Genomic DNA, 26,473 nt, shown 5'->3' on the forward strand with positions numbered 1-26,473 from the left:
GCGATTGTAGTTTGCAAACTGATTTCAGGGACAGACGGGGTAGGAGTACAGCAACAAAGCCAAAAATGTAAGGTATGCAGCTGAACAAGGCAATTTTTTCCCACCAGCCTATATTTTAACAATAGGACAAATGTGTTACCAATTTCAAAATAAATTTACCAGACCATTGAAGTACATCACAGAATTGTTATGGTGCAGAAGGAGGCCATTCAGCCCATCATGTTTGCACCAGCTCGCCAAGTGAGCACTATGACTTAATGCTATTCTTACTTTTCCCCATACCCTTGCACATTGTTTCTATTCAAATAATCATCCAAAACCCTCTTGAATGCCTTGATCGAACCTGCCTCCACCACTTCCAGACACTGCATTCCACACTTGAGGCACTCACTGTGTGAAAAAGTTTTATTCACATCACAGTTGCTTTTGCAAATCACTTTATCTGCGCCCTCTCATTCTGGATCCTTTTATGAGCGGGACAGTTTCTACCTATCTATTCAGCCTCCTCATGATTTTGAACGCTTTGTCAAATCTCCTCTTGGCCTTCTCCTCTCCAGGGAGAACAGTCCCAATCTTTCCAACCTATCTTCATAACTAAAGTGTTTCATTCCTGGAACCATTCTTGTAAACCACTCCTGCACTCTCCATTGCATTCACATCCTTCCTATATTGTGATGTCCAGAACTATATACATTACTCCAGCTGAGGTCTAACTAGTGTCCTGTACAAGTTCAGCATAATCTCCTCGCTCTTCTACTCTATGCCCCGATTAATAAAGCCCAGGATACTGTTTGTTTTATTGACTGCTTTCTCCAACTGTCCTGCCACCTTCAATGGCCTATGCACATGTACACCCAGATCCCTCTGCTCCTGCACCGCCTTAAGAATTGTACCCCTTATTTTATATTGTCTCTCCATGTTCTTCCTACCAAAATGCATCACTTCACACTTCTCAGTATTGAACTTCACCTGCCACCTATCTGCCCACTCCATCAACTTGTCCATGTCCTTTTGAAGTTCTACACTGTCCATCTCACAGTTTACAATGCTTCCAAGTTTCGTATCATTCACAAACTTTGAAATTGTCCCCTGCGTGCCAAGATCTAGATATATACCAGGAAAAGCAAGGGTCCCAATAGTGACCCCTGGGGAACTCCACTACAAACCTTCCTCCAGCCTGAAAAATATCCATTGACCATTACTCTCTGTTTCTTATTATTCAGCCATTTTGTATCCACATTGCTGCTGTCCATCACCATACCTTTGTTCACAAGTCTGTTGTGTGGCATTGTATCGAATGCCTTTTGAAAATCTATGTACACCACATCAGCATTACTGTCATGAACCCTCTCTGTTACCCCTTCAAAAAACTCAAGCAAGTTAGTTAAATATGATTTCCCCTTCAGAAATCCATGCTGGCTTGTGCTAATCAATCCACATTTTCCACGTGATTATTAATTCTATCCTGAATACTTGTTTCTAGAAACTTCCCCACCACTGAAGTTGAACTGACTGGTCTGTAATTGCTGGGCCTTTCCTTACAATCTTTTTTGAACAAGGGCATAATGGTTGCAATTCTCTAGTCCCCTGGCATCTTACCTGAGCCTAGGAAAGAGTGAAAGATTATGGCTAGTGCCCCTGCAATTTCCACTCTCACCTCCTTCAGTATCCTCGGATGCATATCATCTGGTCCCAGTCCCTTGTCAAATCTGAGCACCGACAGTTTATCCAACACTTGTTCCTTATCGATTTTGAACCCTTCTCATGACAGAGTTTCCTCCTCTGCCTTTGTGGTCTCGGTGGCATCTGCTTCCTAGGTAAAGATAGATGCAAAGTATTCATTTAACACCTCAGTCTTGCCCCCTGCCTCCATGTGTAAATCCCCTTTTTGATCCCTAATTGGCCCTAATTCTCCTTTTACCACCTTTTTACTATTAATGTGCCTTTAGAAGACTTTGGGATCCCCCTTTATGTTGGCTGCAAGTCTTTTCTTATAACCTCTCTTCGTTCCTCTATTATGCTTTTTCACCTCCCCTCTGAACCTTCTGTATTCAGCTTGGTTCTCAATTGTATTTTCTACCTGATACCTATTATAAGCACACTTTTTCTCCTTTGTCTTAATTCCTATCTCCATTTTCATCCAGGGAGTTCTGGATTTGGTTGCCCTACCTTTCGCTTTTGAGGGAATATACCTTGACTGTGCCCGAATCATTTCTTCTTTGAAGATAGCCCATTGTTCGGCTACAGTTTTTCCTGCCAGCCTTTGGCTCCAGTCTATCCGGCCCAGCTCTGTTCTTACCCCATTGATGTCAGCTCTCCTCCAGTTAACTATTCATATTCTGGATTACCTAGTGTCCTTTTCTACCGTCATCCTAAATCTAGATACAATGATCACCGTCTCCCAAATGTTCCCTCACTGACACTTGATCTACTTGGTCCACCTCATGTTATTGTCACATCATACTTTCACAAGGCAATCTGCACCTGTAACTCCCCAATCTGTGCATTCACGTACATACACGAACCCTGATTTAGACTTAATTACTTTCTCCCTTACTCCAACTCTACCTATTAACTTACTGTTCTCTATACTAGTGCTATCTGTCTCTCCTGGTATTTTGCACACCCTGGTGTTCCTCTTTAATATTCTCTCCTGGTTCCCACGTCCCTGCTGAGTTAGGTTAAAGCCCTCCCAACAGCGTCAGCAAACCCCGCAAGGAACTCAGCCCCAGCTCTGTTCAGGTGCCAAGTTCCTCAAAGCCAGTTCCAGATTCCCAGGAATCTAAAGCTCTTCCTCCTGCACCATCTTTCCAGCCATGCATTCATCTGCCTCATCCTTCTATTTCTGTATTCACTTGCAACATGGCACTGGGAGTACTCGGGAGGTTACTATATTTGAGGTTCTGCTTGCTAATGTTTTACCTAGCTCTCTAAATTCTGATCGCAGGACCATATCCCCCTTCCTACCCATGTCATAGGTACCAATGTGTACCACGATCTCTGGCTGTTCACCATCTGCCAGAAGAATATCCTACATTCAAACACTGTTTATAAATAATATATTTCACTGCTTTTCACATCCACTATCTATATGGCCTAGTCTGTGTTGATTCAACTTTGCAAACAAAAGCGCTAACACAGCTTGAACTAGCACATGCTATAAGAGTGGCATATGTTTTGGGGTACCTTCATGTTCTTTTATATATGTCCTGTCTGCACTCTAAATTAAAAATACTGACTGGCATATTAAATGTTAAATACAGATGTTATTTTTCTATTTAGTCATAAATATGGAAAATCCTTTGGAAGCTGGTTGTTAAAGCTGGTTGGTGGCATAATTTTCATTTTACTGCACATCAAATCTCAAATCTTGCATCTGTTCAATGTCAGTCAGCCTCAAAACAACTATGGGAACTGTAATAGTGCTCTATTATCTATGTCATAGCTAACAGTAATAATGACAACAGAAATGACTAGATATTTCTCTCTAATACATTTCTTCTTATTATTTAGAAACTTAGCAGGCAACTTGTACTACATACTCTGTGCTGTACACCATTTATGCTTCAGACATATTTTAACATGAGAAATTAAAAGACAGGGTATTTGAGGATGGGTTTTGTGAACCAGGGACACTATTTGCCTTGGGATTCAGAGACTATTCCTGGAAAACGGTGATACATGAGCACACTATATTAATACAGCCTTCGAAGGAGAGAAAGAGGCAGAGAGGTTTAGGGAGGGAATTCCAAGGCTTACGGCATTGACAGCCAAAGGCCTGGCCACCAAAGGTGAGGTAAAGGTACTGGAGGATGCATAAGAGGCCAGAGTTGGAGGAGTGCAGAGTTTTCAGAATGTTAGAGGCGGTTACCAAGATAGGGGTGAGACCAAGAAGTAATTCAAAACTGAATATGTGTTTTAAAGTAACCATTTTAAAATGTAACTTAACTTTTTATGTATTTCACATTTCAAAATATGGATAAAAGTGCTGCTGTTAGTTCAAAGGATTAGTCCTATGGTAATACCAAAAGCTCTCTTTTCTTAGTCCATTTGTTGCTCAAGTTTATTTTTAAATAAGAATTCTTTAAAACACAGATTCATACATTTCATTATAAAGAAATCACAGGAAATGTTTTTTATTCTTTCATGAGATGTGAGTGTCACTGGCAAGGGCAGCATTTGTTGGTCGTCCTTAATTGCACTTGAGAAGGTGGTGGAGGCCTTTTTGAACTGCTGCAGTCCATGTGGTGTAGGTACACAGTACCGTGAGGAAGGGAGTTCTAGGATTTTGACCCAGCAGCAGTGAAGGAATGGCAATATAATTCCAGATCAGGATGGTGCGTGTCGTGGACGGAACTTACAGGTGATGGTGTTCCCATGTGTCCACTGCCCATGTCCTTCTGGGTGATAGAGGGCATGGGTTTGGAAGGTGCTGTTGAAATAACTTTGGTGACTTGCTGCAGCGCATCTTGTATATGGTACACACTGTTGCCACTATAGGTCAGTGGTGGAGGGAGTGAATACTCAAGTTGTTGTGTGGGATGCCAATTAAATGGGTTGCTTTGTCCTCAATGGTGTTGAGCTTCTTGAATGTTGTTGGAGCTGCACTCCTTATTTATACAAAGAAATATCCCTATTTTTTTGTAATGGCACTATTAAAATAAAAGTTGCTATATGTTTTTTCCAAAGAATTTGCACATAATGAGGAAGAAATTGGTCCCCATTGCGTCAGATTTTGCGGATGCAAAGCATACATTGAGGAGTCCAAATTTGATATGCAATTTCCTGCATCTGAGTTTCTCTGGAAGTGGCAGTTTGTTGAGCACAATATATGTGGCAGCGGTTTGGACAGGTAGGAATTTATGGCAAAGTGGAGTAGTCATGTTTAGAGGTGATGAAGACATATATAAACAATTCAACAGTTTTTTTGGCTGAAGTTGAGTGGAGGTGGCTGCCAAGGTGAGGATATATTGGTCTTTGTTACATAAAGCGCATTAGGTCTGAAGTTCACCATAAGACCATAAGACATAGGAGCAGAGATTAGGCCGTTCGGCCCTTCGAGTCTGCTCCGCTATTCACTCATGGCTGATAAGTTTCTCAACCCCATTCTCCCGCTTTATCCCCGTAATCTTTGATCCCCGATCCCCTTACCAATCAAGAACCTATCTATCTCGGTCTTAAATACACTCAATGACCTGGCCTCCACAGCCCTCTGTGGCAATGAATTCCATAGATTCACCACTCTCTGGCTAAAGAAGTTTCTCCTCATCTTTGTTCTAAAAGGTCTTCCTTTCAATCAGATCCCCCCTCATCCTTCTAAAATCCATCGAGTATAGACCCAGAGTCCTCAAATGTACCTCATATGTTAAGCCTTTCATTCCGGGGATCATTCTCGTGAACCTCATCTGGACCCTCTCCAGGGCCAGCGCAACCTTCCTGAGATACGGGGCCAAAAATTGCTCACAATATTCTAAATGTGGTCTGACCAGAGCCTTATAAAGCCTCAGCAGCACATCCCTGCTTTTATATTCTAGTCCTCTCGAAATAAATGCCAACATTGCATTTACCTTCCTAACTACCGCGTCAACCTGCAAGTTAACCTTAAGAGAATCCTGGACTAGGACTCCTAAGTCCCTTTGCACTCCAAATTTCTGAATTCTCTCCCTATTTAGAAAATAGTCTTTGCCTATTCTTCCTACCAAAGTGCATGACCTCACACTTCCCCATGTTGTATTCCATCTGCCACTTTTTTGCCCATTCTCCTAACCTTTCCAAATCCTTCTGCAGCCTCCCCGCCTCCTCAATACTGCCTGTCCCTCCATCTATCTTTGTATCATCTGCAAACTTAGCCAGGATTTCCTCAGTTCCTTCATCTAGATCATTAATGTATAAAGTGAAAAGTTGTGGTCCCAACACTGACCCCTCCACTAGTCACCGGGCACCATCCTGAGAAGGGCCCCCTTATCCCCACTCTCTGCCTCCTGCCAGACAGCCAATCTTCTATCCATGCTATTACCTTGCTTCTAACACCATGGGCTCTTATCTTACTGAGCAGCCTCCTGTGTGGCACCTTGTCAAAGGCCTTCTGGAAGTCCAAGTAGATAACATCCATTGGCTCTCCTTTGTCTAACCTACTCGTTACCTCCTCAAAGAATTCTAACAGATTTATTAGGCATGACCTCCTCTTGATGAAACCATGCTGACTTTGCCCGATTTCCAAGTATTCTGAAATCTCATCCTTAATAATGGACTCTAAAATCTTACCAACGACCGAGGTCAGGCTAATCGGCCTGTAATTTCCCGTCTTTTGCCTCACTCCCTTCTTAAATCATGGTAAAACTCTTAACAGCAAAAGTGTAATCATGGAAGCAATGAGATACTGAAATGTGCCAAATGGGGATGAAACTGAGAATGAGCAGAGAATAGTTAATATGGCCAATCAGTACTGAATTGAAGTATTTAACAAATATGCATGGATTAACAAAAATACTGCATGTAAATTTGAGGACTTTGACATAAGGTGATTCAAAATTAACATGTGGGAATGGATGGCTTTTAGTAGGCCTCAATGTAACTGAGCTGGCAAAAGTTCCACTGGGCCCATTCTGAAGTAACCTGAGAATACCCCTCATATGCTCCAAAGCATTTACAGGACATAGAGCAGAGGATTTGCATTTACCCCCAGTTACCTGCCCTTGGGACATAATGGAAATAGGGTGGAAACTTGGAGGATCTAGGTTCCATTGCAAATTCCAAACCTCCCATTGAAAATCTCCTTGTTTATCCTTCCTCAATGCAGACTGTTGGCCCCCTTATATACTGTGATTGGATTTAAAGAAACAGCCACTGAACCAAAACTAGGCAAAAATATCTTCATTTTTTCCATAAACGCCTGGGGCAATTGAGAAACATCAGAAAAATAAAAGGGACCTTTGAAGTATACAAGATATTAGACAACAAAGGCAAAGTATATCTAGAGTGCTACTGCAAAGTAAATCAGGATACTAGAACTAGGAGGCATAGGTCAAAACTTAAGTAAAGGAAAGTTATGACATATTGGGAAAAATTCTTTTTGCAAAGAATGACAAATGCTTTGAACAATCTGCTAGACTGTGTAGTGGAGGCAAAAATGTTAGATTCCTTCAAGAGACAGTTGGATGATGTGATGTGAAAACTCAGATCCTGATTTTTGTGAAATCTATTCAAGAGATACTTTGATTTTGCTCTGCAATGCAGCATTCTATAATTTCTGAAACAGGAGTGTTGATATTTAGCAAGAAAATCTGTGTTACAATTTTTAATCGCCATTATAAAAATGGCGTTACAATTTAGTTCTATGCTAATGGAACAAGATTGAGGACTGAGACAATAAGTATAGATAGGTGCGGTATATCCAATGCACAGTTGCATCGGGTGAAAACAGTGGATTTACAAAGAGTGATATTAATATTATTGGTACTGTAGTGGAAGCCTTGGGCGGAATTTTCCATGCCTGCTGGCTTCGGGTGTGTTCGGCAGTGTGAGGGGACGATATGGCGAGAAAGCTGAAAATCGATTTCACAACATCATGAAACCAGTTTGTGATCATCCGCTCAGCCCGTCGACGGCAGGCTGTGTTTCCTGCTATCGGCTGTGAGGTACCCCATTATAATACATCTGCATATCATTATAAGGCTAAACTGCCAGAATCGTCCTCCCCTCCACACCCCCGCTGAATCGTCTGCCCACACCGGTGGGAAAATACACTGGTGAAATACAAGTCTTGACAAGTTCGATGTGGAGAAGTCGGGACTTACTGTCAGGGCCTTGCTCACATCATGGATGTCAGAGGAGTAGAAGATACTGGATCCTGACAGTAACGGCATGCTGAAGGAATGTCCATGCATGCTGGATGGATTCTCATGGACATGGCTGTGCTGCAAAACAGCTCACAGAAGTTGTAAAGTCACCATTGAGGGTCTGCTCACAATGGATGATGGTTGAGGGGGTGGAGAGGAAGGTCCAGCTGTGTTTGGGAGAAGAAGATGTACTGGGGGTTGGGAGAGGAAGGTCTAGGATCGATTGGGAGAGGAAGAATTGTCAAGGGGGGTAAAGTTGGGAGGGGAGGAATGAAAGTGTCGCAGGGGTGAGGTTGTGGCGGGGGAACTAAGGTGTCGGGGTGGGGAGGGAGTATGGGGGTAGGAGGGGATAATGGGGAAGAAGACGGCAACTGGGGAGGTAGGTGTAAGGGGGGGGGTGCAGAAGGTGTAAGGGAAGGTATTTGGAAGTGGGAAGAGGTGCGGAGAAGGGAGGGAGCCCAGGAAGAGGAAGGAGTGCAGAGAGGGGAGGGAGTCCGGGGTGGGGGGAGGAAGGAATATGGAGAGGGGAGGGAGTAAGGGTGGAGGAAGAAGTACGGATGGAGGAAGGAGTTGAGAAGGGGGAATGAGTAAGTCTGGAGGAAGAAGTAAGTCTGGAGGAAGAAGTAAGGGTGTCTGAAGGAGTCAGGAAGGGGGAAGGAGTAAGGCTGGAGGAAGAAGTAGGGCTAGAGGAAAGAGTCGGGTGGGGGGAAGACTAAAGGTGGCGGAAGAAATAAGGGGTCCGGAGGGGAGAAGGGGTCTAGAGGGGGGCATGTCCAGGTGTACGTACAAGGGCGGGCTCTGATGAACCCATGTCTGCCTCCTGGGAAGTAAACTGAGGGTGGGCATGTTATGACGGATTGGTGAGAATAACTGAGAGCAGAGTGAGGCAGTAGGGTGGGAAGGTGAGGGTTCGACGATAGCGGTAGAAGGGACAGCGAGTGTTGTTGGTGACTCGGAGGCAGATGTGGACCCTGGGGTTCGAAGGAGGAGGTCGGGGAGCTGAATGTGGAAAGGGGTGGGATTTTTGGGAAGGAAGGGAATGTGGGCGTTCACTTGGCCATCCCCAAAGGATAAGGGTTGTGGCTGGTAGGCTGGTAAGGGAGATGGAAGGTGATGCCAGGGGGTTGACAGTGTTGGGGAAAGGATATGTGTGACTGGGGAACGGGAAAGGACAGGGAAGCGAATGAAAATCTGAATCACCACCTTGCTGTCTAAATTGAAAGTGAAATGAGAGTCATAGTGGATGAGATCAGGTGCTGCTTGGAAGTGTGATCAGTGGATGGGCGGAGATGCAGGTCAGCTCAGATAGACAACTGAAAGTTAACCTCAGCAGGCAGCATAGAAAATGCTCTGGACATTGAGGTGTGATACGTGAAGGATTCACATGCGTGGCAGAGTGCTTGCATGAAGTCCCCAAAGGCCCTGCCATACACACACACAAATACATACACGGACACACTTTTCCCTCCAGAATCACTCGTTAGCCAGCTGCTCTGTCTACGGTGACAGAGGACGAGGTTGAGGGGCTCACAGACAAATGGGACTCAGAGGGAGAGGACAGCCTCTGAGATTACTGAGTGGATGACATAGGGGTGCCCAGCTGCCGCTTCCCCTCCTTTCGGGTGCCCAGGGGGTCCTGGCCTGACTTCATGAGGGGAAGGAGCACCTGGAGGGATGTCGAGGTGCCCCGCTTCCCTCTCACGTTGCCACTGCAGGAACTCACCCATGGCTCCAACGATGGAGTGCAGGTCTGCTATATTTCCGAGTTCTGCTGGACCAGGGTCTCCATGACTTCCGCCATCCTCCCCTTGGAGAAGTCCATATACGCACATGTGGGCACCACTTCATCAGAGAGCAGGCAGACACACTCCTCTGAGTCGCAAGCCACTCTGTTGAGAGCTTCCAACAGCCCTGCATGATGTTCCCAAGCCTTCTGCTGACTCTCCAGGATGAGTTGGAAGACCAAATCCAGAGGTTCGTCATCTGACTCGGACCTCATGGATGCTGCTTCCCAGCAGTCCTCCAAGTGCCAGGGAGCTTAGCTGAACCTGTCTCCTCCTGCTGCGGATACATGTCTGTATGGTGACCACCAGATTGTGAACCCAAGCCTGCTCTATATCTGGGCCCCACAAAGGTATGTGTCTTTATGCTGGTGAAGGTTTGGGTAAGCACTGTGACAAGTCTTCCAGACTGCTTCTTTCCAGCTCTTCAATGGAGGAGGTGTCCTCTTGGCTGGAGGTGAGAACGTGATTTGAGCTGAGGGACTGACTGGCTGAGGGTGTCAGTTGTTTGGCAGAGCTCCCTGTGAACTAAAGGAGAGATGATTAGTGCATGGAAGCAGAGTCAAAAGCAGGAAAGAGAGCACTCATATTTGCATTGAGAGAGGGCTGATGTGGTACAGGATCCTCATGAGGGTGTTCAATGCTGACTTCACCGTCACCACAGGCACTGTCCATGTTTTCACCAGTCAGTGCAATGGCACACTCCTCAAAGTGAGTGAGGGGCCTAATGTGGGCCACTCCATCCCCGGTCTGGGACCTCTTCCTGCTGATGTGAGTAGGCTTCTCTTGCATGAAAACAGATGGAGAGAGTGTCAGCAGGACACATGGCACTGTGTGGAATGTTTGTGTGGTGACTGGAGCCATGGACAGGATGAGGACGTGAGCTCAAGAGTGTATGAGCCTGAAGGAGATGTGAGCGTATGTGTGAGAGTTAGTTGTGTTGTCCCTTGAGATGAGATCCCTGTGGTTGTGTGATGGGTTTGTGAATGTGTGAGTTGAAAGTGATAAGAAGAGTGAATTACCTTGGTGGAACAGATGAGACCATTCATTTTTTTTGGCACTGGGTGGCTGTCCTCTTTTGCAGGTTATTGGCGCTGCCACTGCCTCCCAAGCCGGATTAGTGAGGTTGCTGCCCATCCTGCGGCCAGAGCGGGGTTAGAGGACATCACAGCGAGCCTCCACTGTGTCCAAAAGGCGCACAGGGACGCATCATTGAACCTGGGGACTGCACTCTTTTTGCCTTTCAGGACTGTGTCTTCTTTGCAGCAGTTGTGGGTTGGAAACACTGAAAGGTGTGCACATGGCTGGACTTTAAATATGGCGCCTGGTGTGATGAAGCGAAGAGGTGATGGCATGGCGGACGAATGAGAACTCGCCCGCCATGGAAATGGCATGGTTCCCGGGAATGCATAATTAATGCAGCAGGTTTGGCATGATATTGTGTGAAAAACTGCCATTGCTTCCAGCGGGTAAAACATTGTTTTACCCGCCCGCTACCACAATTGTGCAAATCTGGGACCGTTCCACCTCAAGTGATTCCTTTCATCTTTTACTTGGAAGAGTTTTGTTTTAGTTTAAAATAAAAATAGGAAATGCTGGAAAAACTCAGCAGGTCTGGCAGCATCTGTGGAGAGAGAAACAGAGTTAATGTTTCGCGTCCGTATGACTCTTCTTCAGAGCTGGTTTGTTTTAGTTTGTTGTCTTCTTTGTATTCTCATTTTTCTCCATATTTGGAGAGAAACACATGGTTCTTCCATATCTTAAGGAAAATGCACATTGTTGCAGAAAGATAATTCTAATGGTGGTAACAATTTAATGACTCTACTAAGAGTTAAGAAATGAATATCATATTGCATTTATACAATTTCTTTAAATAAATGGCCTAAATTTGACTCCCCAGGACTCTACCATACAAAATTCTTTAAGGGATCAGGCATTTTTGTTTGCTTTGAACTTAAACTGACCCAACTGTTTGATAAACCAGTAAAAATACAACAGAAATAATGTGACTTATCGCCAGACTGGCTCACTTGAGAAAAGTCCAATATATATTAGTTATGCAAAATTGTTAATGCCATATAAAGACACTCGTGACTGCAATGTTGAAGAAAGTGGAACTGCCTTAAATTAAATTGTTTCTAATTTGTATTTTTTCACAAAGTTAATTAAATTTGACATCACTTTCAAGTAGATGCAAACCTGTGGATTCACATAAAAAGGCCTACATGGAACCAAAACACAAAATGTTAGAAATGTACAGCAGGTCAATCAGCATCTGTAAAGAGAAGTGGTAGGTTAATGTTTCAAATATAATATTCATCTGAAACACTAACCTGTCCTCTGAATTTACAAATGCTGCTGCACTTAAAATTTCTGTGCTTATTAGTAAAGTAACCTGTCTCTTTCCGAACCAGCTGTGCAAACATGCATTGTAAATCCAGACACCTTTAATCATTTTAGTGTGAGGACTTTCTAATTTCCATATGAGTTTCCATATCAAACTTTATTATTTTCAGGTATAGAACATATTCATCAGTAACCCTACTTTTAAAAACACAGTACCATTGTTTTTTACCTCTGGCGGTCACATTTATGAACTTGCATACTGACCCTGAGTGCACATAATTCAAACTTTGGTCATATACAAGATATGTTTTAAATGATAATGTCAATATCATAGTCCCCTTTCTATTTAGTTGGGGAGATAAATGGAGTAGCGGGTAAGCTATTGGTGTTATAGTATAACATTTGTATAAGGGGCCGCTCCAGTCTGGATTTCTTGGGACCAAGTCATTTCTGGATTTTGAAATTGTCTGAATTAAAGAATGATGTTAGAATGCCTAACCACAAGTGTGTGAATTGGAAAACACAATAGATATAGATATTTACCTGAAACATAAAAAAAGTGATAAAACATTATAATGCAGTAATACCTATTCAAATACTGTATCTTCCAAGTTTCTGCTCCCAAAGTACTGCACTAAAATGCAGTTGATGACATTGAACGAATGCTTGGGCGTGCTCAAAAAATTTCCAGACAACTGGAGTTTCTGAACAATAGATTTCCATATTGGAGAAGTTACAGTGTATTATAGTAGCTATTGGTGCTGCATCTCAGAGGTGCGCTCAAATCCAACTCAGACTAACGTAATGAAAATCTCTTTTTGCTGCTAACCCTATGTGAGATGTGACTACCAATTTCAACCCTGTTTATAATGGGTTTTACTATGCAGCCCATAACCACCTATTGACAGTAAACTTCAAATAGCCTAAGAAGCCCAGAAGCACATTGTTGAATGAAAGCGGAGAAAAGACTTACTCACCATCTGGCTGCATCTGTGGGTAGTTCTTAGAATGCATTATTTTTGAACTGCTTTAGTTTTGATTTTGCATCTTACTCCCTCTAGTGGAAGAAAACTTAAAGTTGGAGATTTTAAAACATGGTGGATGATCTACAGTTAGAAATGTTAGATGGAAGTTACTTTTTATCATCAATTTGTTTTAGATGTATTGCAAAAGATGTAGGGGCATTCACTATGGTTTAAATTTTAGTTTGAAATATTAATGTATTATAGAAAGGAGCGGGTGTACCCTTTGGTATGTTGGAAAAATAATTAAATCAACAGTTGTATTGGGTGATGTGTGCATACATTGAGTTTAGTTTTAATCACTGAGTTTGTTTTAGTAAAGTCAAAAATTTTGTGATAGTACCACTTCATAAAAATAGGATTTATTTTGCTTCTGTATAAAGAAAAAAGTCGATCTATTCCTTCCATCTGCTGGGTTAGTAATGTTTTTACAAAATATTTTCCCAAGGGAATTGGAAAAGTACAGGAAAATTAACACAAAATAAGGATGTCAAAACAGAAAATGCTGGAAAAACTCAGCAGGTCTGGCAGCATCTGAGGAGAGAGAAACAGAGTTAACATTTGGAGTCCATATGACTTTTTCAGAAAATAAGAATGTGTTTATTTTTGGCAGTACAATGCACTTTGCATTATCAGAGGAGATGTGGAGGCTTGCGAGATCCCACACAGGTCACTTGTGGAGCCCTGGAATGAGCTACAGGCATAAAAATTTAATGCCGTGGTCCCTTTCATGACAACTGGCAGTGGATGACCTCCAAGTCCCATTGGCATCAAATCCTGGAACAAGTGGCATATGTGACTGACCAGTTCCCTAGGCATGCGCAGTCTTCAGCAGCACTGGTTCTCAGTCATCTGCAAGAATGACAGGTGCCGGCTAGAGAGGCAGCTACAAGTGATGGCTCTCTGTGGATCTCCAGCTGTGTGAGCAACAGGTCCTGCCGCCCCTTCATCTTGAGGGAAGTGCTCCTCCCTTTGTCGAGCCAGGTGCCCGCCGCTGCTCTCTTCTCCTTCTCTGCTCCTTGTAAGCCATGATACATACCGCTAAATCCCCAGGCTCCATGATCCTCATGGTCTCCTCCTGCAGGATCAAAGAGAGTGATGCATAGATTAGCATATGTGTCCTAAGAACCTCTCTTGGTTAGAACTATAGAAAAATTGTAGGGCAGAAAGATGCCGTCCATCCCATCGTGACTGTGCCGGCCATAAAAAGAGAAAAAAGAAGCTTGCTGCTCATTTTTAATCCTACTTTCCAGCACCTGATCCGTAGCCTTGCAGATTACAGCACTTCAGCTGCATTTAAATGATAAAAGCAAAAAACTGCGGATGCTGGAAATCCAAAACAAAAACAAAAATACCTGGAAAAACTCAGCAGGTCTGGCAGCATCTGTGGAGAGGAGCACAGTTAACATTTTGAGTCCGCATGACTCGTCAACTGAACTAGGAAAAATAGAAAAGGGGTGAGATATAAGCTGGTTTAAGGGGGGTGGGGGGTGGGACAAGAAGAGCTGGATAGAAGGCCAGTGATAGGTGGAGATAACCAAAAGATGTCACAGACAAAAGGACAAAGAGGTGTTGAAGGTGGTGATATTATCTAAAGGAATTAAGGGTGCTAATTAAGGGTAGAAAACAGGACAAGCAAGGTACAGATAGCGCTAGTGGGGGTGGGGTGAAGAAATCGATAAAGGCTAAAAGGTAGAGATAAAACAATGGAAATACCTTTAAAAATAATGGAAATAGGTGGGAAAAGAAAAATCTATATAAATTATTGGAAAAAACAAAAAGGAGGGGGAAAATCGGAAAGGGGGTGGGGATGGAGGAGCGAGTTCATGATCTAAAATTGTTGAACTCAATATTCAGTCTGGAAGGCTGTAAAGTGCCTAGTCGGAAGATGAGGTGCTGTTCCTCCAGTTTGTGTTGAGCTTCACTGGAACAATGCAGCAAGCCAAGGACAGACATGTAGGCATGAGAGCAGGGTGGAGTGTTGAAATGGCAAGCGACAGGGAGGTCTGGGTAATGCTTGCGGACAGACCGAAGGTGTTCTGCAAACCGGTCATCCAGTCTGCTTTTGGTCTCTCCAATGTAGAGGAAATCGCATTGGGAGCAACTAATGCAGTAGACTAAGTTGAGGGAAGTGCAAGTGAAATACTGCTTCACTTGAAATGAGTGTTTGGGCCCTTGGACAGTGAGGAGAGGGGAAGTAAAGGGGCAGGTGTTGCATCTTCTGCGGTTGCATGGGAAGGTGCCGTGGGAGGGGATTGAGGTGTAGCGGGTGATGGAGGAGTGGACCAGGATGTCACGGAGGGAACGATTCCTACAGAATGCCACCGGGGAGGTGAAGGGAAGATGTGTTTGGTGGTGGCATCATGCTGGAGTTGGCGGAAATGGCAGAGGATGATCCTTTGAATGCGGAGGCTGGTGGGGTGATAAGTGAGGACAAGGGGTACAGTATCATGTTTCTGGGAGGGAGAAGAAGGTGTGAGGGCAGATGTGCGAGAGATGGGCCGAACACAGTTGAGGGCCTTGTCAACCACCTTGGGTGGAAAACCTCGGTTAAGGAAGAAGGAGGACATGTCAGAGGAACTGTTTTTGAAAGTGGCATCATCAGAACAGATGCGACGGAGGCAAAGGAACTGAGAGAATGGGATGGAGTCCTTACAGGAAGCGGGGTTGTGAGGAGCTGTAGTCGAGGTAGCTGTGGAAGTCGGTAGGCTTGTAATGAATATTGATCTCTGACACTTCCCTTCCCTTCCTTGACCTCTCTGTCTCAATTTCTGGTGATAGACTGTCCACCAATATCCATTACAAGCTTACCGACTCCCACAGCTACCTCGACTACAGCTCCTCACACCCCGCTTCCTGTAAGGACTCCATCCCATTCTCTCAGTTCCTTCGCCTCCATCGCATCTGTTCTGATGATGCCACTTTCCAAAACAGTTCCTCTGACATGTCCTCCTTCTTCCTTAACCGAGGTTTTCCACCCACGGTGGTTGACAGGGCACTCAACCGTGTCCGGCCCATCTCCCGCGCATCTGCCCTCACACCTTATTCTCCCTCCCAGAAACTTGATACTGTCCCCCTTGTCCTCACTTATCACCCCACCAGCCTCCGCATTCAAAGGATCATCCTCCGCCAACTCCAGCATGATGCCACCACCAAACACATCTTCCCTTCACCCCCCCTATCGGCATTCCGTAGGGATCGTTCCCCCCGTGACACCCTGGTCCACTCCTCCATCACCCGCTACACCTCAACCCCCTCCCACGGCACCTTCCCATGCAACCGCAGAAGATGCAACACCTGCCCCTTTACTTCCCCTCTCCTCACTGTCCAAGGGCCCAAACACTCATTTCAAGTGAAGCAGTATTTCATTTACACTTCCCTCAACTTAGTCTACTGCATTAGTTGCTCCCAATGCGGTTTCCTCTACATTGGAGAGACCAAAAGCAGACTGGATGACCGGTTTGCAGAACACCTTCGGTCTGTCCGCAAGCATTACCCAGACCTCCCTGTCGCTTGCCATTTCACCACTCCACCCTGCTCTCACGCCCACATGTCCGTCCTTGGCTTGCTGCATTGTTCCAGTGAAGCTCAACGCAAACTGGAGGAATAGCACCTCATCTTCCGACTAGGCACTTTACAGCTTTCCAGACTGAATATTGAGTTCAACAATTTTAGAACATGAACTCTCTCCTCCATCCCCACCCCATTTTCAGTTTTCCCCCTCCTTTTTGTTTTTTCCAATAATTTATATAGATTTTTCTTTTCGCCCCTATTTCCATCGATTTTAAATGTATTTCCATCCATTGTGTTATCTCTACCTTTTAGCCTTTTTCGATTCCTTCACCCCACCCTACCCCCACAAGTGTTATCTGTACCTTGCTTGTCCTGTTTTCTACCCTTAATTAGCACATTCCTTTAGATAATATCACCACCTTCAACACCTCTTTGTCGTTTTGTCTTTTGGTTATCTCCACCTATCACTGGCCCTCTATCCAGCTCTTCTTGTCCCACCCCTCCCCCTTAAACCAGCTTATATTTCACCCCTTTTCTATTTTTCCTTAGTTCAGTTGAAGAGTCATGCAGACTTGAAACGTTAACTGTGCTCCTCTCCACAGATGCTGCCAGACCTGCTGAGTTTTTCCAGGTATTTTTGTTTTTGTTTACCTTTTAAATGAGTTGAGTGTGTCAACATCAACCACCAATTTAGGCAGTGAATTCTAGACACCCACCACACTATGGGTGAAAAACTTTTCCCTCGTGCCCCCTCTAATCCTCATACCAATCACATTAAATCTATGTCCCCTGGTAATTGACCCTTCAGCTAGGGGAATCAGGTCTATCCTGTCTACCCTATCTAGGCCCTTCATAATTTTGTACATCTCATTTAGGTCACCCCTCAGCCTCCTCTGTTCTAAAGAAAACAACCCAAGCCTATCCAACCTTTCTTCAAGGCTGCAATTTTCAAGCCCTGGCAATATTTTTGTAAATCTCCTCTGTACTCTGTCCAGAGCAATTATGTCCTTCCTATAATGTGGTGACCAGAACTATACACTAAATTCCAGCTGTGGCGTAACCAGCGTTTTATACAGTTCCTGCATTACAGCCCTGTTTTTTTTATTCAGTACTTCGGCTAATAAAGTTGTTAAGCCTGAAGGCCCCTTCACACGTGCCAGAGAGTGCTGGCTACCTTTTGGATGGCCAGTGTGTTGTGCACTTCATGGCTGTCCTTCAGAGGCCCGACTTCAAGCGTGTCAATGGGGCTGCTGTGGAACAGCCTCAGCTGCAAATGCTCACTTTTGACAAGCCTTTCCATGTGTGTGGCTGCTTCCCTCACCCCTCTTCCCCACAACACTGCCCCCAGCATGTGCTTCTGCAATTCCTCCAGTCTGTGCTGCGTTGCCCCCCCCCACTTCATATGCCACCCACCAGCCTTGCCCCAGCACCGCACTGAAAGCCAGCTGGGAAAAAAATAACTTGCCTGTGGTCCCCCCCGAATTCGCAGCACCTACAGGCAATGCTCGTGAGTGTTGCACAATGTTGTGTGCTCTCACTTCCGAGTTCCCCTTGAAGTTCAGCTCGCAAGATTATCGTCTTTTCAAGGCAATCATGAAGCACACTGTTCTGAAGTCATGCTGACGTGGGAGGTAAATTTGATGTAGGGGGATGATCCTGGTGTGAGAGCACAATAATGAGATGCAAAGGCATTAAAATTCGACATTGGATGGTGGGAAACGTGGTCCACGATTACAAACTGGTTTCATGACAGCGTGAAATAGATTTTTGGCCTTCGCACCATATTATCCGCTCACTTCTGCCATGACGCCTGCTGCCAGTGGGACTGAAAAATTCTGCCCTTAGATTCTGAAAGGGTCCCAGTGTATTGGAAAATAGCTAATTTGATACCTTTAATCAAGAAAGGAGGGAAACAGAACGCAAGAAATTAGAGGCCAGTTAACCTAACATCTGTCATAGAGAAATTGCTAGAATCCATTAGGTTATAGAAGGATACTTAGAAATTTATAATTTGTTCAGGCAGAGTCAGCATGGGTTTATGAAAGGGAAGTCATGTTTAACTAATTTATTAGAGATTTTTGGGGAAGTAACAAGCTAGGTTGATAAAGGGAAACCTGTAGATGTGGTGTACTTGGATTTCCAAAGGCATTTGATAAGGTGCCACATCACAGGTTACTACACAAGATAAGATTACATGGTGTAGGGGTAACAAATTAACATGAATAAAGGATTGGTTAGCTAACAGGAGCTAGCGAGTAGGGATAAATGGATCTCTTTCAGGTTGGCAAGTGGAGTGCTGTGGCATTAGCTATTTACAGTCTACAGTCAAGAGGAGATAGAGGGTCTGCGAAGTGATATAGACAGGTTATGTGAGTGGGCAAAATATTGACAGATGGAGTATAATATGGGAACATGTGAACTTGTCCACTTTGGCAGGAAGAACAGAAAAGCAGTATACTGTTTAAATGGAGAGAGATTGCAGATCTCAGTGGGACAGAGGGATCTGGGTGTCCTAATACATGAATCATAAAAGAAGTGTGTCTTCCTAATCACTTGCTGTAGATTAGAAAGGCAAATGGAATGTTGGCATTTATTGCAAGGGGAATGGAATATAAAAGTAGGGAAGTTTTACTGCAGCTGTACAGGGCCTTTGTGAGACCACATCTGGAGTACTCTGTATAGTTTTGGTCTCCTTATTTGAAAATAGATATAACTGAGTTAGAAGCAGTTCAGAGAGGGTTCACTCGACTCATTTCTTGGATGAGGGGCTTATCTTATGAAGAAAGGTTGAACAATTTGGGACTATACCCATTGGAGTTTAGAAGAATGAGAAGTTATCTTATTGAAACATATAAGATCCTGAGGGGATTTAATAGGGTAGATACCTGGACAAAGTTTCCTCTTGTGGAAAAGACTAGAACCAATGGACACAGATTAAGAATAAGAGGTCTACTGTTTAAAATGGAGATGAGGAGAAATGTTTTCTCTCAAATGGTCATTCGTCTGTGTACTTCTCTTCCCCAGAAAGCAGTGGAGGCTGGCTCATTGAATTTATTCAGGGTATAGTTAGACAGATTTTTGATAGACAAGGGGGTCAAGGGACATGGGGGCAGATGGCAGAGTGGAGTGGAGACCACAATCAGAGCAGCTATGGAGCAGGCTCAAAGGGCTGAATGGCCTATTCCCATTCCTTAGTCCAATGTTAACGGCCTCACCCTGTTGCTGGTATTAACCCAATGGCAGGTGGGGATGGGTGGGGCTCAGCATTCGTGGAGCATGACAAGCAAACCCATGGAGTTGCTTGCAGGTTCCCGACAGAGGTCCCTCGTTCAATGGCACTCAATGGCTGATCGAGAGACACGATATTGTGAAATTGTAGGGGGGGATGGGTGTGCACTGAGAGCCACCATCCTGCCCTCGCTGCTGAGCCTCCGCAACTCCCACCCCATGACCACCCTCTCACTATCACTCACCTCTGGCCTGGGATTCAGCGATGACGCTAGGCCTTAGGTGGGTGTCGTACTGGCAGTTACCAGCAGGTGGGACTTCCATTCGCAGGGTCTGTGATCCCAGGGGAAGGCCCGCCAATGGCCTGTCAAGTGCTTGAAGAGATGCAGTGGGCCTTCTTGTAAAGAGGTGGCACAGGGCTCTCGCCAGCTCTCTAGCCAGTAGCCAAGACCCCTCCCACCTCCACAAGATTCTGCTTGTGGAATTTCACATGTATCAGAGAACTTTGTGTTTATAGCTTTGTGGATCTTGTGTAGAAAGTAAATACGGTATATAATTGCTACTAAAAGAGACAAAAAAGAGAGAAAGCTCAAAACATAGTGTCCAACATTTGATGTGATTCCGCAATTGGACAATATTTGCTAAATAATCCTCAGCGTACTAAGAATTATGCTGACAACCAATTTAAGATTGTCAGTCGGGCTCACAGTGTGGTGCTTTTATGTGCACTGGAAGCTATATTAATGTTAATACACAGGGCCCAGTTCTTTGCAGATAGGAAGAATATGTAGACACATTACACTTGTTTTAGCTGAACAAGATAAGTGACAGTCATTCACTGGTTCATTCCCCATGGCAATGTCTTGACCAATCAGAGTCAAGGTGCCTGGTTTAAATTTCAAACAATGCTTGGCTGTTAACTGTCAGTCACCATCCACTGGTACATTCTCTATGGCAACACCTCTACCAATCAGAGTCATTTGCCAACCAGTCAACACTCTCTTCTCATACAGTATAAATATGTTGTTTCCCCTGACATTGGTACTTTCTTGCAACTTATCAGGATGAGTGCAAGAAGAAAAGCTTTGACAAAAAATGTCTCTTTTTTCCAGCAATACTCAAGTTCTGTATGACCAAACGACTATTTATTATGTAATTGTAAAGATTTGACAAGAAAAGGACAGTTTTTAGTTACATAAAAGTAATTGAATGTGAAGTAGATTAAATGGCAAATAAAAAGATACATAATATAGAATTAGGATATAAGTATGTAAGTTACTATGTTTGTAGTATTGATATTATTTTAAATATAGAATTTATGAATGTTTCATTTTGGGGTACCATCAAAGGAGTCAAAGAGAGGAGTGAGGCATTGGTATATATACAAATAGCAGCAGGAAGGATCATAAGGGAGGATGAATGGGCTGATAGGTATGGAGGATAAATGAAAAAGATGTGAACTTGGTAAGTGTGCTTTGATAGAGTGGGAAGAGTCGTGAATGTAATCCTGTAGTGGAGGAGAATGTGGAGGTGCTGAGTGAAAAGCATGTGGCTAGTTGGTAGTGCTAGGAATAAATTTATAGGTAAAAGGATTGTAGTGAGTCAGGGTGCTGGGTATGATTTGTCAGTTCTTGTCAATGTACTTTTGGATGATGTCTGTAGCTGTATTCGGAAATTGTGTAGAGAGAGAGAAGTGACATTAACGTGAAACCGCCAGTATGCTGTGATTAGACTGCTGCATGTGACAATGTCAGTGTTGGAATGGGATGGAGAGATAAGCATTAGAGATACAGAATGTGCATATGCACCATTCAGAGGGCCTTTAGGGAGAAAAAAAATAACAGGAGCAAAGATGAACCTAAGAAGAAGGGCTGGAAGAAAATTGAGGGCCAGATGGCTGTATGTGTAGGTCTCATACAGGATATAGGCAATTGCATGAGTCAGGATCACAGGTGAAAATAAGCTGGTACAGTCCAGTGCAGCATACCATTAAGAAAGTGGCTGAAGCATTCAGTATGAATGGGTAAAATATGCTAGGTTTAACAGTATTAATAATCAGATTTCTCACTTATTTCTTGCTACATATAGTGGAGTTGGGAAGGGAGATTGCAATATGACCGTACCAGTAAGAAATTTCACTGTGGTCAGGATAAGCTTTGTATATGTATTTATTTACAATAGAAATTTATTTATGTATAGTAGAAATCTTTATTTGCATCAGTATTTTGATATTGGTCAGAAGCAGTATGGCAGGCAAAAGGATTTTGATTTTTCATTAATTTGATTAGGTTAGCTTCCTCTTTTATTAGATTTTCTCACTGCTGATATGAGAGTTCTGATTTGTTGTTGTTTGCATATAAGGCATGATTTGCAACAAGTGCCAAATACATTTTATTTTTACAGTGGGTTAGATAAGGAAGAAATGCCAATTCTTCGCCAATGAGAGAAAATGGAAAGAAATGCATTTTCTGCTTAGAGAATGTAAAGCAAGTGTTTATTGACTGATTTCTGGAAAATGAGTAATTAGTGCTTCCCTTATCCACTGCAGCTAGATAAGTAGATTGCACAGCTGCACAATTAAATATTTATGTAAAATTGACCTGCTTTTAAATTCTTAGTGTATGCAGAAAAAAAAAATCAGTAAATACAAAAGCATTGATATTTTAATCATTCTCAATGCCTCTGACTTTGCCTATCTGCCTTTATCTTCTTGGGGCCTGTTTTTTTTGGTCCTACCACAGGTCCAGATACAGAGTTGGGTGAGCGCTGAAAATAGAATCATTTGCTAGCATAAAAACAAAAAAACTGCGGATGCTGGAAATCCAAAACAAAAACAGAATTACCTGGAAAAACTCAGCAGGTCTGGCAGCATCGGCGGAGAAGAAAAGAGTTGACGTTTCGAGTCCTCATGACCCTTCAACAGAACTAGGTGAATCCAAGGAACGGGTGAAATATAAGCTGGTTTAAGGTGTGTGTGTGTGTGTGTGTGTGTGTGTGTGTGTGTGTGTGTGGTTTAAAAATAAAATGAAACGGGGCACGCGCAGCTTTGAAAAAGGGTACGGCGGTGCTGCTGGAGGGAGAGGTCGAGTGTGTTCATATGGCGGCGCATGGCACTGAGTGTGGATCTCAGAATGTGACGGGAACAGCAGTCCGAGAAACGTTTTATGTCCCGGAGATACCTGTAATCCTGGGTGGGTTCGAAACATGAGGGGTAGAATTTCAGTTGAAATCCACGTGGGGTAAGTCGGAGACGGAGACAGTCACTGAGAAAGGAGATATAGCTATGAAAGTGGGTTTTAGTAAACACCTTGTCAAACACCAGGAGAGAAATGGAAAGCAATGAAGGTGAGCAAGGCAAAAGAGAGATACGGAAATCTTTTCGCAGAGACGAACAAAACTTCTTCAAGGAAGGCATTTCTTGAAGAGAACAACTGGAGAAACTGGAGGAACAAGACCTCCTCTTCCGACTAGGCACTTTACAGCCTTCCGGACTGAATATTGAATTCAACAACTTTAGGTCTTGAGCTCCCTCCTCCATCCCCACCCCCTTTCTGTTTCTTCCCCCTTCCTTTTGTTTTTTCCAATAAGTTATATAGATTTTTCTTTTCCCACCTATTTCCATTATTTTAAAATATTTTTAAATCTTTTATGTTCCCCCCACCCCCACTAGAGCTATACCTTGAGTGCCCTACTATCCATTCTTAATTAGTACATTCGTTTCGATAATATCGCCAACTTTAACACCTATGTGTTCTTTTGTTCTGTTGTCTGTGCCATCTTTGATGATCTGCTTCTATCACTGCTTGTTTGTCCCTACAACCACAACCCCCCTCCACTTCTCTCTCTCTCTCTCCCCCCCCCCCCACACACACACACACACACACACACACACACACACACCTTAAACCAGCTTATATTTCAACTCTTTCTTGGACTCAAACTCAAGTTCTGTCGAAGGGTCATGAGGACTCGAAACGTCAACTCTTTTCTTCTCCGCCGATGCTGCCAGACCTGCTGAGTTTTTCCAGGTAATTCTGTTTTTGTTTTTGTTATCCTTTGCTAGCATGTTGGTTTTCTGTCATTGTTCCCACCACCAGGGAGTTTCATCAGAGTGGGGGAAAAGCCAGCCCAAGAACCTGCCCTATTCACAAAAGTAAGGCCAAAATAAGCCTGTTAAGGAGCTCATTGAGAGATCATTTTGGGCCAGCTTGAGATTCTGATATTGGGGGTTGGGCAAGGGCTGTACTTTGGGTTGGGGGGCCGATCAAGAGCATGAAGGCAGCAACACAGCAGAGAGCCATTCATGGCCGCCTCAAGAAATCAGGTGGGCCCCATAAAAGAGTGAACAGTTGAGATGGACGCTCAAGTATTAGCACATGGGTGCTAGCGAGTGTGCCCTCCATTGCAGGGAGTGTAGTCATGACATGTTTGGGCGGCGCAAGGGGTTGTCACCCTCCTGGTATTATGTGGGGGAATAAGGGCTTCCAAACACATTTGGGAGGCCAACTGTGCAAAGGAAGGCAGCAGTTGGCAATGGGTGCAAGAGTTTTAGATTTTAGATCCAGAGGTGATGAGGAGCAACATCCTCCACAGGAAGGGCAGAGCCCTCGGAATGAAGAGGAAAGGGGAGAGGGGCAAGGGTTAATGAGGCCATGTCCCTGTAGGATATACTGGCAAAGAAAGAGCTACCTGGAAATGATGGAGAATCAGTGCTGCAGAAGACTGTAACTTTCCATTAGTTATTCACAGAGATTTGTGCCTTTATGTTGGAAGACCATATACTCGCAGCATTGCTCACTTGCCCTGCAGGTGGCAGTCAAAGTCACTGTGGTCTTTCTCTGGGCCCTTCTAAGGATCAACAATGAAGCTTGGTGCATCTTACTCTTGGCTGCACTACATTTTACCCTCACAGGTCATTGATGCTCTCTTTGCAAGAGCTGGGCAATACATTATTTTCCAAACAGAAGGGACCTCGCAGGCACAAAGGTAAAAGTGTGTTTCATCTCCATCACTGGATACCCCCAGGTGCAGGGCGTCATTGATTGTACCCATGTAGCCATCAAGGCATCCAGTGAGTGCCTAGTTGGATTCATCAACAGGAGGGGCTTCCACTCCCTCAATATTCAATCAGTCAATGCCCGCAACAAGAGCTTCCTTCATGTATGTGCTCATTTTCCTGTCAGCTGTAAAGACTCCATCTTCTGGCAGTCCAGGTTGCCAGTGCTCAGCTTTCCACTCCTCCAGGCTACATGGATGGATTCAAGGAGACAAAGGTTATCCCTTGAAGAGATGGGATCTCACCTCTTTATATAACCCTGAAATGGAACCGTGGAGACACCACAACCAAAGCCATCTGCACACAAGGACCACCATTGAGTAGGATATCAGGCTTCTGAAAATGCAGTTCTGGTGCCTGTACTGGTCAGGTGGTGCCCAGCAGAACACTCACTCATAATGGTGGTCTGCTGCATCTTCCATAACATCACCCTTCAGAGAGGAGGGTGAGGCACTGGAACTACAGAGCTCATCAGAGGAAGAGGAGGAGCAGGACATGGAGGAGGAGGAAGGTGCAGAAGACAGAGGAGCCCAGGGATGTGGTCAGACCCAGCGTAGGGCTCAAGGATCTTGTCAGGAGACCCAGGCACATTTCAGCTTAGTCTTTCTAACCCAGGAGGATGGCATGGTCTGGAACACTTTTAGCTGCCTGTGAGAACACTTCTATTGAAGATGCAACTTAGAATAGATCCACTGTTATCACCAGTGAAGGATGCACATCTGTCCAGAGGTTTTACAAGGACTCTTGCTGTCCGTCAACACTTCATCCCTTTTTTCCTGCCATTAAAGAATGGAAAACTCACATTTCTAGCCTCGTGTCAATTTTTACATGATGTTGAAAAATAGAAAAAGTGCGCATTTACAGGTGAAAGAAACCCCGGTGACCCACTCAGTGCTTTTCCTGATGTGCTAAGCTTTTGTTCTCAGCCACTCCTATGCAGTGCTCCCCTTGTGTCCTTGGATAAGGTGGAGGTAATCTGCTCAACAACCTCTGCTTGTGGTTGAGATGCACATCATGATCATTCTTATCGCAAAGCTGCATGTGAGGGCTCCTCCTGTGGCTGCTCCACTGGCCTCATGCCAGGAACAGCCTCATTCACTGGGTCGTACCACACCAGTGCACTCTCTGTCAGAGGGGCCAAGGAGGCCAATGATGACAGTGGTGTCCCATAAAATAGGGAACACCCTTATCCTCTTCGGTGACTGCCTCAGCCCTTGGTTAGCAGCCCAGCAGTTAGGCCACAAATGGCACCCCCTTCAAACGTCTCTATGCCAGCAGTAACTCGACCAGTTCATGCTATAGAGTGTGACATGCATTCGGTAAATGTCAGTATGCTCTTCCTGCTTGCACCACGAGGTTGGCCACTGTCTCAGTGAAGGAGCTCATGCATTGAAAACCTTGAGCCATTATAGTGCACATGAGTTGAATGGAATCCTCCATTCTTAGCCCGTGATCCCGCTCTGATTCAAGGAATTCTGTTGAACACCCATTGCTCCTGGTCAAGAAGAGTCTTCTTTATTATGACTCTCAAGGCCTTTTCTGTGTCCAGCTGAACATGTCCAGCTGTCCTCCTGGGCATTTTTAAAAAATTCATTCATTCATGGGATATGGGTGTCGTGGGCTAGGCCAGCATTTATTGCTCATCCCTAATTGCCTTTGAGAAGGTGGTGGTGAGCTGCTTTCTTGAGC

At 44.2% G+C, this 26,473-nt stretch overlaps 1 pseudogene; it reads left to right on the plus strand.

Annotated features, from left to right (window-relative positions):
- Positions 1-8,190: 8,190 nt before the first annotated feature.
- Positions 8,191-26,473, plus strand: part of LOC121282828 — a 42,746-nt pseudogene continuing 24,463 nt past the window's right edge.

This window comes from Carcharodon carcharias, chromosome 10 (assembly GCF_017639515.1).
Source record: "Carcharodon carcharias isolate sCarCar2 chromosome 10, sCarCar2.pri, whole genome shotgun sequence".
Taxonomy (NCBI): domain Eukaryota; kingdom Metazoa; phylum Chordata; class Chondrichthyes; order Lamniformes; family Lamnidae; genus Carcharodon; species Carcharodon carcharias.